This window comes from Poecilia latipinna, unplaced genomic scaffold (genome assembly GCF_001443285.1).
Source record: "Poecilia latipinna isolate Pla-1442-1.1 unplaced genomic scaffold, P_latipinna-1.0 Scaffold3880, whole genome shotgun sequence".
Classification (NCBI taxonomy): domain Eukaryota; kingdom Metazoa; phylum Chordata; class Actinopteri; order Cyprinodontiformes; family Poeciliidae; genus Poecilia; species Poecilia latipinna.
The window spans coordinates 25232-35602 of NW_015116496.1; the positions used below are offsets into that span (position 1 = coordinate 25232).

At 42.6% G+C, this 10371-nt stretch overlaps 1 long non-coding RNA gene across 1 annotated transcript in view; it reads left to right on the top strand.

Annotated features, from left to right (window-relative positions):
- The window catches only part of LOC106941813 (uncharacterized), a 17348-nt gene that overhangs the window by 5166 nt on the left and 1811 nt on the right, over positions 1–10371 (top strand). Inside the window, exon 2 of the long non-coding RNA XR_001423461.1 lies at positions 4565–4567. This is a non-coding gene — a long non-coding RNA (uncharacterized LOC106941813). The remainder of the gene's footprint in view (positions 1–4564; positions 4568–10371) is intronic.

The window sequence follows — 10371 nt, forward strand, 5'->3', positions numbered from 1 at the left end:
GAGTCAAAAAACTCAAGCCACTTCGACACCCTCACTTCTGCCAGAGAGCGTAGATTCAGCACTTTCACACAGACATGGTACAAACCTTTCCTCCCCAGGCCTTCAAAACAACCCAAAGGTGTCGCTTGGAGAGACAACAACTTCTCTGGCTCATCCTGCCACTGATCCACTGCAGGAGAGACGATCAGGGAAGGAAACACGTATTCATCATCCCATTGGTCAGACAGAGTACTGTTAACAGCAAACGCTCTGATGGAAACTGGCAGAGAGGCACACGTTTCTTCTTTCAGCCTTAATGCGAGTCTGTTGGACCGTATGTGCAGACTCTCCATCAGACTGGGCAGCTTCATCAGGTGACCCAGCTTCACACAGCCTGCTTCCCTCATCCTAGACCTTAGCGTACCAGATGAGAGGAGCTGTGATGAGAGGAAACTGTTTTCAAACAGAGGCTCTTCAAAAACCCACATTCCAGGTGTTGCCTCAGTCTCTCTCTCAAAGGTGAGAATCTTCCAAGCGTTTAGCACAGATTGGTAGAACGGGGTGACCAGTCAAATCCAAAGATCCTTGTCTCAGCAGAAAGAGATGTTTATCAAATCCCATACGACCTGCTTTCCTTAGCAGAAGACGCGCCGTATCCAACATGGCAGTCCAACTCCATATAACAGCTTCTGCAGAGTTTGAAGCCTGAAAGCCGCGATCCGCGACATGATGTCAATAAGTCCTTGTCCTCCCTCCTCCACAGGTAGATACAATGCAGCAGCTCTCACCCAATGGCATCCAGACCAGAAAAAAATCCACTAGAGTCCTTTGGAGACGTTGTATAAGAGAGGATGGCGGCGTCAACACAGTCAGAGGGCCGAAGCAACCAAGTTATTAACTACCAAGACTCTTCCCCTGTAAGATAGCTGAGGTAGCAACCATTTCCATTTAGATAATCTGGCACACACTCTCTATGACACCCTCCCAATTTTTTCTCAAAACAGCTTCTGTTCCCAAATGAACCCCCAAAAATTTTACGCCCTGATCGACCCAGTGAATATTTCCTGGCAATACGGGGAGATTTCTATTTTTCCACGGGCCAACTTTTAAAGCAGAACTTTTCTCCCAGTTAACTTTAGCTGAAGGAGCTTTTTCATAAAGCTCTAAACAATGCTGAAGACCCATAACGTCATTCTGGTTCTTAATAAAAATGTTAATGTCGTCAGCATAAGCAGAGACTTTACAATTATGAGGCAAACCTGGAAGAACAAGGCCAGTGAGGGTGGAGCGAACTTTAAGTAAAAAAGGCTCAACTACAATAGAGTCCAACTGCCCAGATATGGGACAGCCTGGTTTAACACCTCTTTGAACTTTAACAGGACGACTTAATCCTCCCCCAACTTTAACAACACAAAACACTTCATTATATAATAAACTCAATAAAGAAATAATACCTTCACCAAATCCAAATGCTCTTAATGTAGAAAAAAGAAAACAATGATCGACTCTATCAAAGGCTTTTTCCTGATCCAAAGAAATAATTCCAACATCAATTTCATATAATTTACAAATGTCAAACAAATCTCTTAAAAGAAAAAGATTGTCCTTAATAGATCTTTCAGGTACACAATAAGATTGATCTCTATGTATGATAAGTTCTAGAATAGTCCTCAACCTGTTAGAAAGCACTTTAGAAAATAACTTGTAGTCCACACACAGGAGAGAAACCGGCCTCCAGTTCTTCAACAGAGTCAAGTCGCCTTTTTTTGGAAGTAGGGAAAGAACAGCTTGCCGACAGGATGATGGTAAGATGCCTGTTACAGTGCACTCCTGCAGCACCTCCCATAAGTCCTCTCCCAACAGCCTCCAAAAATGTTTGTAGAAGTCTGCAGGTAAACCATCTAAGCCTGGACTCTTTCCAGAAACCATCTGACCAACTGCAGCAGTCAGTTCTTCCATTGAAACTCCAGCATCCAGAACATCCCGATCTGCAGCGGTAAGCTGAGGAAGATCATCCAGCAAAGTCTCCATAGAGCTTCTGCTACAGGTCTGCTTCTTGTAGAGATCACTGTAGAAGGCCACAGCATGTTCTTTCATAGTGCTGGCATCAGCAGTCAGCGCTCCATCAGGAAGTCGGAGGCAAACCAGCTGCTTCGCCCGGCTGACACTCCTCTCCAAATTAAAAAAGAAAGATGGCGAGGCATCCATGTCCTTCACCGTAGTAAACCTGGACCGAACTAAAGCCCCTTTGGCTCTTTCATGTAAAAAACAACTTAACTGATCTTTCTTAAGTTTAAGTTGATTATTAGCATCAGTTGACAAGTTATTTTCTAATTCTTTAATCTCATTTTCTAAATTCTGAATCACTTTTTTAATTTTATCTGTAGAATAACTTGTATATTGTTGACAAAACTCTGATCTGAGCCTTTCCAACCTCCCACCACTCAGTTAGAGACATAAACTCTGATTTTTTTGTTTTCCATAGTTGCCAAAAGTTACTAAAACTTTGACAAAAGAAAATATCATTAAGTAGTTTCGTATTAAAATGCCAATACGATCTGTATTTAATATTACTTGAACAAAGAAAATCCAAGTAAACCAGGTGAGAATAAAACTGCTACAGCAGCAGATGACCTGGTCCAACTCAAACCCACTCCACCTCGTTTCCATGGTCTGCGTCTCTGGTAAAAACACAACATCAAGTTTCTTTTGCCTAATCGTCTCTAAACTAACCATCTTTTTATGTGGATCCCTCCCACCATTGATATTTAAAGTTCCCACCCTGATGTTACTCATATAGGTGAAAAAGAGAAGGAAGACAGACAGAGACAGTAGAGAGAAGGTCACCCAGTGCACTTTAATCATCATCTTATTTCTGAGTTTTCAGTCGCTTTGAACCTTTTGCTTTATTTGCTGACACTCGGCAGCACCACAACCAGCCGTCTGATCTGTTTCTATATCCAGATTGCTCCCATCTGAGGAGTCCTTGGGAACATCGGTTCCAGTTTTCCCAGCATCCTCCAGACCAGGGTGTTTATTCAGACCACTGCTTCCCTCCCGGCATCAGATCCAGCTGACTGAGGAAACGCCCCGCCCTCAGCAGAAAGAGATCCAGTGGTTTTAAAACTGTTGGTTTGGGATGTAAACATGACAAACTGAAACACGTTCAGTCTTTCAGGAGGCAGGTTTTCATGTTCTTAAACTGCTACACAGACGCTAGAAGTTTCTTTCAGAGTGAAATATGAAGAAGGATCTTACATGGTTTATGCGAGTACTGGGAGTATGAAATGCTCTGAATGTGGGGATGTTGGACATAAACGGGCTTCTTGCCCGCACAAAAATCAGGAAGCTCAGGTTGAGGTGAGCGGAGGTGCAGAGGAGTCGCCGGTGGTTGGAGCTCATCCACAAAGCAACGGCGGCACATCAAGACAATACCCCGGGTGGAGGGCGACACCTGCAGGTCTCCACCTACTGACACCCCGCTGACAATCAGCTGGTTCAAAACGCTCCTCTTTTAAAAATATCACGACTCCTTTATTCATTCTGGAAGCATAAATTAAATTACTGTGACCAACTAGATCACCAACAGAACCGTTTCAACTGGGATCGTCGGATCAGGTTGGACCCAAATCCCAATCCTCAGAGAGGGGCGGCGGCTCTGGAGACGCCATCCCCACAAACTAACAGCTTCAAGCTCTGAAAACCAAAAATAAAACCCCAAGACTGGGAACCAAAGCAAGGAAAGAATATTAGAAAACAAATACAGGATTCTAAGAAATGCATGTTTGACTTCTGGTTTGGGTCATGAAGGGAGTAGGCAGCGAGTGTGAAGAGCTCCGACCCAACTTGTAACTTATGTGACCAAACCTAAAACCTTTACCACAGGATTGGTGTATCTTGTGCGCGTTACGGTGTTGAGCGGCCTTGGCCTGATAATGGCTACCTGCAATCAAAAACAAACCTCGAAGACCACGCGGAACACCATTGCTAGTAAGCTAGCCACTATGGGCTCCAACGCTAGCCCTTCCAAAAGTGACGGAATAACCATGACCCAGCTAGTGCAAGAATTAGCCAAGCAACGAGAAAGTTTAAAAGAAGACAACTCTACCCTCATTCAAGAATCACTGGTGCCGTTACAAGCTTCGGTGAGTGCTCTGACAGAAACGGTGGGCTCTATGCAACAACGCCTAACCGCTTCAGAATCACTCGCAGGTGATAATTCTAAGATTTGTGCAACCGAATCTGCTGTTGAGGCTCTAAAAGCCCAAAATGTGGCACTCTTGAATCACATTGAGGATCTAGAAAACAGGTCACGCCACAACAACTTGAGGATTATAAATATTCCAGAAGGCAGTGAAGGTGTGGGGAATACTGTTAACTTCATGACGAATGTGCTAATGGAGTTCACCGGCAGTAATGACTCTGCCCCGGTGCTGGAGCGAGCACACAGGGTGGGTGCAAAACCCAGCGCTGCTAACCACCCTCCGCGTCCGTTTGTGGTGTGCTTTCTAAGGCACCAGGAGAAAGATCGGCTACTGAAATGGGCAAGGCAGCACACAATAACCTACCTGGGCGCTACACTGAGGCTGTACCCTGACTACAGCGCTGCCCTGTCGAGGAAGCGTGCTGAATTCAACGGCGTTAAACAAGCACTCTACAACAGGGGTATAAAATTTCACTTGCGCTACTCAGCTAAAATCTCTCGACTTCAATACGCCAGAGGAAGCACGGGCTTACTGCGATCAGCAGGTGATTGGACAGAAGGACTGACATGGATTGGTCGGGTCGCACATATCTGATGCACTGAAACCACCTTACTGCTTGGAGGACGTTCTAACATGTATGTGATTCTGAACTTTTGCCAACTCTACTTTGGGTAATCGAATTGGTTTTGAGAATTTTGGGTATCTTCTTTCTGTTCCCCTTTTGCTTATTTACTAAATGTGACTGAATGCCCATTAACGGTCTGCTTGACTGCATGCTTTTCACTTTAATTTTAATATCGAAATGGTTTCCGCTAATACAAGGCATCACTGTTAAAAGGCCATAGGCTCTTCGCAGGTTGAAAGGAGAGGGTGTATCGGACGGCTCAGGAGTTAGAAGAGAACCTGCAGTCTGCCCATGTTCTGGGGGCAGGGATGGGATATGTTTTGTTAGGGTTAGAGGGAGATTTATTTTTATGAAAGTGTTAATGTTTCTTTTGTTTCTATTGAACAGAGACTTTATACTGCTGTCTCATAGTATTTAGGTTTTTTATTTGCTATCGACAGACGCTTGGGGGTGCTCAACCTGCTTTTCATTTCTTAACATGTCATATATTGCACGACATTGATAATGTCAGGGCAGATATAGGTGTAACTCTTACCTGGAATGTGAAAGGAATGAATGGGCCTAACAAGAGAGCAAAGATTTTTTCTCACTTAAAGAGGCTAAACGCAGAAATAATATTTTACAAGAAACCCATTTGAAAATAGCAGATCATATCAGGCTTAGAGGAACTGGATTGGACAGAGTTTCCATTCTAACTTTAATAATAAGGCACGAGGGGCAGCCATCTTGATCCACAAAAAAATATTGTTTACACCATCTCAGGCCATTTCTGACCCCCAGGGACGATTTGTGATATCATCTGGGTCGCTGTTTAACTCTCCAGTAATTCTAGCTAGTATTTATGCCCCAAACTGGGATGACGTTAGCTTTATACATAAACTCACCTCTCTTTTCTCAGACTTAAACAGACATAGTCTTATTCTATCAGGTGACTTTAACACAGTTATGGACCCAGCTGTGGACCGTTCTAGCCCTAGAACTTTGACACACTCTAAAATGTCACTTGCTCTTGGTGAGTTTGCTGATAACGCAGGTTGGGTTGATCCATGGAGGTTCTTTAACCCTCGCAAAAAGGAATTCTCCTATTTTTCACATGTTCACCACACATACAGTCGCATTGATTTTTTCCTCATTGGTAAGACACTTCTCCAAAGAGAACTGAATATAATACAATTGTCAAATCTGACCATGCACCAGTTTCCCTGGATATTTCGTTCTCTCAAAATGTCACACAACCAAGAGTTTGGAGATTAGACACATCCCTACTATCAGACAGTCACTTCTGTGAATTATTGGTAAAGAAATAGATGAGTTTATATACTTCAACAGATCTGATTCCATATCCCCATCTACATTGTGGGAAACACTTAAAGTTCCGTATTTCCCGCACTATAAGGTGCACCCAAAAACCTTCAGTTTCCTCAAAAACCTTCAGTGCCCCTTATATATGGACCAACATTGAGCCACAACAGGTCTAGCAACTACGGTAAGCAGCCACTGACTTCATTTTCGCCCGTAGAAGAAGCGCGCGGTGCATGCTGGGATAGTTGTCAGAACGCTGGTTTGTTAATAAAGTCTGACTGACCCATCTACCTACCGACCGTCTAGAATCGGGTCGTCTGCAGGTCGTTTAGCACCAGGTTCTCCACCAACAGGCTGTGGGCGAACGGAGAAGGGTGGCCATCGTCCGGCCCAGGAAGGCTCTCCTCACCGACCGGAGTCGGACTGTTTGGTTGATATTCCCTTTAGTGCAGCTCCATCTAGTGGGTGCATAACGTAACTCCAGCCTCTACTGTAGTGTCTATTCTGTGCGCCTTATAATCCGGTGCACCTTATAGTGCAGAAAACACGGTAGTTATAAGAGGGAAGATCATTTCTTATTCTATTTCACGCAGTAAGGAAAGAAAACAAAAAGCAAAAGAACTCCTGGAATCAATAAGACAAATTGACCAACAATATTCTACTACCCCAATACCTCAGTTATATAAAGAAAGGGTTACACTGACCACCCAATGTGACCTACCTGTTGTCAACAGAAATAACAGAAAAACACCAACTTTGGTTAAAAGGACAATATTATGAACATGGAGACAAAGCAGGCTGTCCTTTGGCTTATCAGCTTAAATGTAAATCAGCGTCCCGTCTAATACCCAGATACGTAATACTTCACAATCCTTGACTGTAGACCTAACAGAGTTAAACAATAACTTTAGAGATTTCTATTCCAAACTGTACACATCTTCTTCACCGCAAGATAAATAAAAAATGATGACCTGCTTTGATAACATTGATATACCACAAGTAGCTAGTGGCCAAAGACAGTCTTGAAGAAGCCATAAAGCTACAAGATTGCTGACTCCATTCATAAAATGCAGAGTGGCAAATCACCTGGACCAGACGGCTATAGCATTGAGTTTTATAAAAAGTTTTCTCTCCAACTTGCTCCCGTTACTTGAGACGTTTAATCAGAACCTTTTACCACAAACTCTAACAGAGGCTTCCATTTCACTTCTTTTAAAGCCAGGCAAGGACCCAGATGATTGTGGCTCGTACCGGCCTATGTCTTTGCTTAATGTTGATGTTAAAGTTTTAGCCAAACTGCTAGCATCGAGGCTAGAGAATGTTGTACCCAACATCGTCTCAGCAGAACAAACCGGTTTTATAAAGGGTTGTCAGTCCTTCACAAATATTCACAAACTTTTAAATGTCATTTATTCCCCTGCGTCTGGGGAGACTCCTGAAGTAGTTGCCTCTATGGAAGCGGAGAAAGCATTTGACCGAGTGGAATTTAGTTATTTATTTACTGTACTGGAAAAATTTGGCTTTGGTTTAAATTTTATAACCTGGATACGTTTATTATATTGATCACCCAAAGCATCAGTAATTACAAATACGATATCTTCCCATCTATTTTCTCTCTGAAGGGGCATACACCAGGGCTGCCCTCTTAGCCCACTTTTATTTGCATTAGCTATTGAGCCTCTATCAATAAAATTTAGGACAACCCCCAATATCTTTGGTATCCGTAGGTTCGAAACCGAACATAAAATCTCTTTATACGCCGACGACTTACTTTTGTATATTTCTGACCTAGTGTCATGTATTCATAATATTGTCAATATCCTGAATGACTTTGGGAGTTTCTCAGGTTACAAATTAAACTTTTCTAAGAGTGAATGCTTTCCAATTAATTATTTAGCCCTTCAGCTACCAGACAATGCGCTCCCCTTCCATATATCAAAGTCTGGATTTAAGCATTTAGGCATACACATCACCCACGCTTTGTCCGATCTCTATGAAAAGAACTTCAAACCTCTCTTGCTTAAATTGGAGGCTGATTTTCAGAGATGGTCCGGTCTCTGTTTATCTCTTCCAGGTAGAATTAGCTGTATAAAAATGAATGTATTACCTCGTTTTTTGTATCTGTTTCAGTGTCTCCCAATATTCCTATATAAATCTTTTTTTCCAGTCTTTAAATAAATTATTCTCTCCTTTTCTCTGGGCAAATAAAACGCTAGAATTCGCTGAGAATTTTTAGAAAGGCCTAGAGATGAAGGCTTTATGAGAAACTATTACTGGGCATCTAATATTCAAAAAGTCATATATTCATAGTCCACAACTGGATTGGTGTAAAACTGAAGCAAATTCCTGCACATCTACCTCACTTCCTGCTTTGGTTACTGCTGGATTACCCTCGACATTCACCTCTAACCCTGAAGTATCTTCCTCTCTTAGGATATGGATACAATTCAGACAACATTTTAATCTAAAATAATTTTCTACATATAGGCCTATTTGTAATAATCACCTTTTCCCTGCTGCCAGGATGGACCGCACCTTCGCTCTGTGGAGGAGGAATGGTTTGGCTACATGTGACCATTTTTATATAGATGGTATTTTTGCCAATATCACTTACAAAAACCGATCTATTCAGATATTTTCAGGTCCGTCATTTCATTCAAAGCCAGAGTCCAACATTTCCTGCCTCTCCAGCAGACTCAGGACTTGAGAAGATTTTCCATCTCATGTTATTACATAGTGAAAGTTTTAACACATATGTAAAATCTTTCTTTTTTTAAGTTACGTGCTGCAGCTTTAAGCAGCCGTTCGGTGTGAGTGTTCACTGTGGGTGGAGCAGAAACGGCGCTTTGTCTACCAGTAGAGCAGGGCTGGGCAAACCTTTTGACTTGCAGGCCAGAATGGGTTCTAAAATTTGATAGAGAGCCGGGCAAAGACCATCTGGACACGCAATGTAATTTATCAAACCTGGGGGTTAAAATGTACAAAAAACAGACACAAATAAAGCTGCAAATTTAATGAAATCAACATTTAGTGGAAAAAGATCAATGGAATCACTTTAAACAATCAAAACATATGATTGCAGGGGGCGCTGGTGAGCAAGATGTGGCGTAAGACATAGTTTTCAGACCTCCTGCAAAAAATGACCTTAGGGTCATAAACAGCTGGACAACCTGAACAAAATCATCCTGAATGGCCAAAAGACTGCAAAAGTATAGATAGGGAAGCTGTAAGGCCTGCTAGGCCCACGATACTCAGGCGACGCGGACCCACCGACAACCACTGGGCCTGAAGGTCCAAACATGAGTAACGAAGGAATTAAAGCAAACGTTTCATTGTCACTGAGAGGAGAAATCGCTAAAGTGATAAGAGACGAACTTAAAGGCGCACTAACGGAAGATTTTTAAGCTATAAGATCCAAACTGCAAGCGGTCCGTTCCGAAATTGCTAACAGCTCAAAGACCATACAAGCTGAAGTGGATATTATAAAGGCGGAGTTATAGGGTGGCCTATCAACGTGGTGGGGCATTATATAACTAACATTATATAACTGACATTATATAACTGACTGAGGACAGTGTTGTAGGACTCATCTTGATCTCGAGATCATTTGTTGATGGTCTCGGTCTCGGGCGCTGAGGACTCGGCATTTTATTTCAAGAACATTCAAGACCGCAACTGTGAAAATATCACTGAGCTTACAGCTTTCTGTTCAGTTTATTTGTTAACATCTTTGTTTTCAGTGGATGCAAAACGCACCGATTAAAATCCAACCAAGAACGTGACTTACCAATCATGTGTTTCTGTTACTCCCCTCCTTTCACTCGCTCTCTCAGACATGCGCAGTGGTTTCCTCTGAGCGGCAGAAGATGTCTGTCTAACAGTCAGTAATATAATAGCGCTCCATAAATCATAAGAAATCCGATGGCCACAGCTAACTCAGCAGCGCTTCGCTTTCACAGATGGTGGGGACAACGTCTTACTTTTCCGTCACTTAGAAAAGTAGCTCAAAGAAGGTAAGCTCCGATGACGTGATGTTAGCAAAGCTAGCTGTACAGAGACACATAAGCATTGTGATGAAAAGAAAAAGGTTATTCACTGTGGTTAATGATTGTGCGGAGATGTTAAATAACGTGTCCCATATATGGGACAACACTGTGTCCAAAAGTATGCAATATAGTGATGTGACATTCAGGAACGATCCGGTTCTTCTGAACGGATCTTTACTAAGAAGATCGAACTGGAGCCTCACTGAGAGCCGTT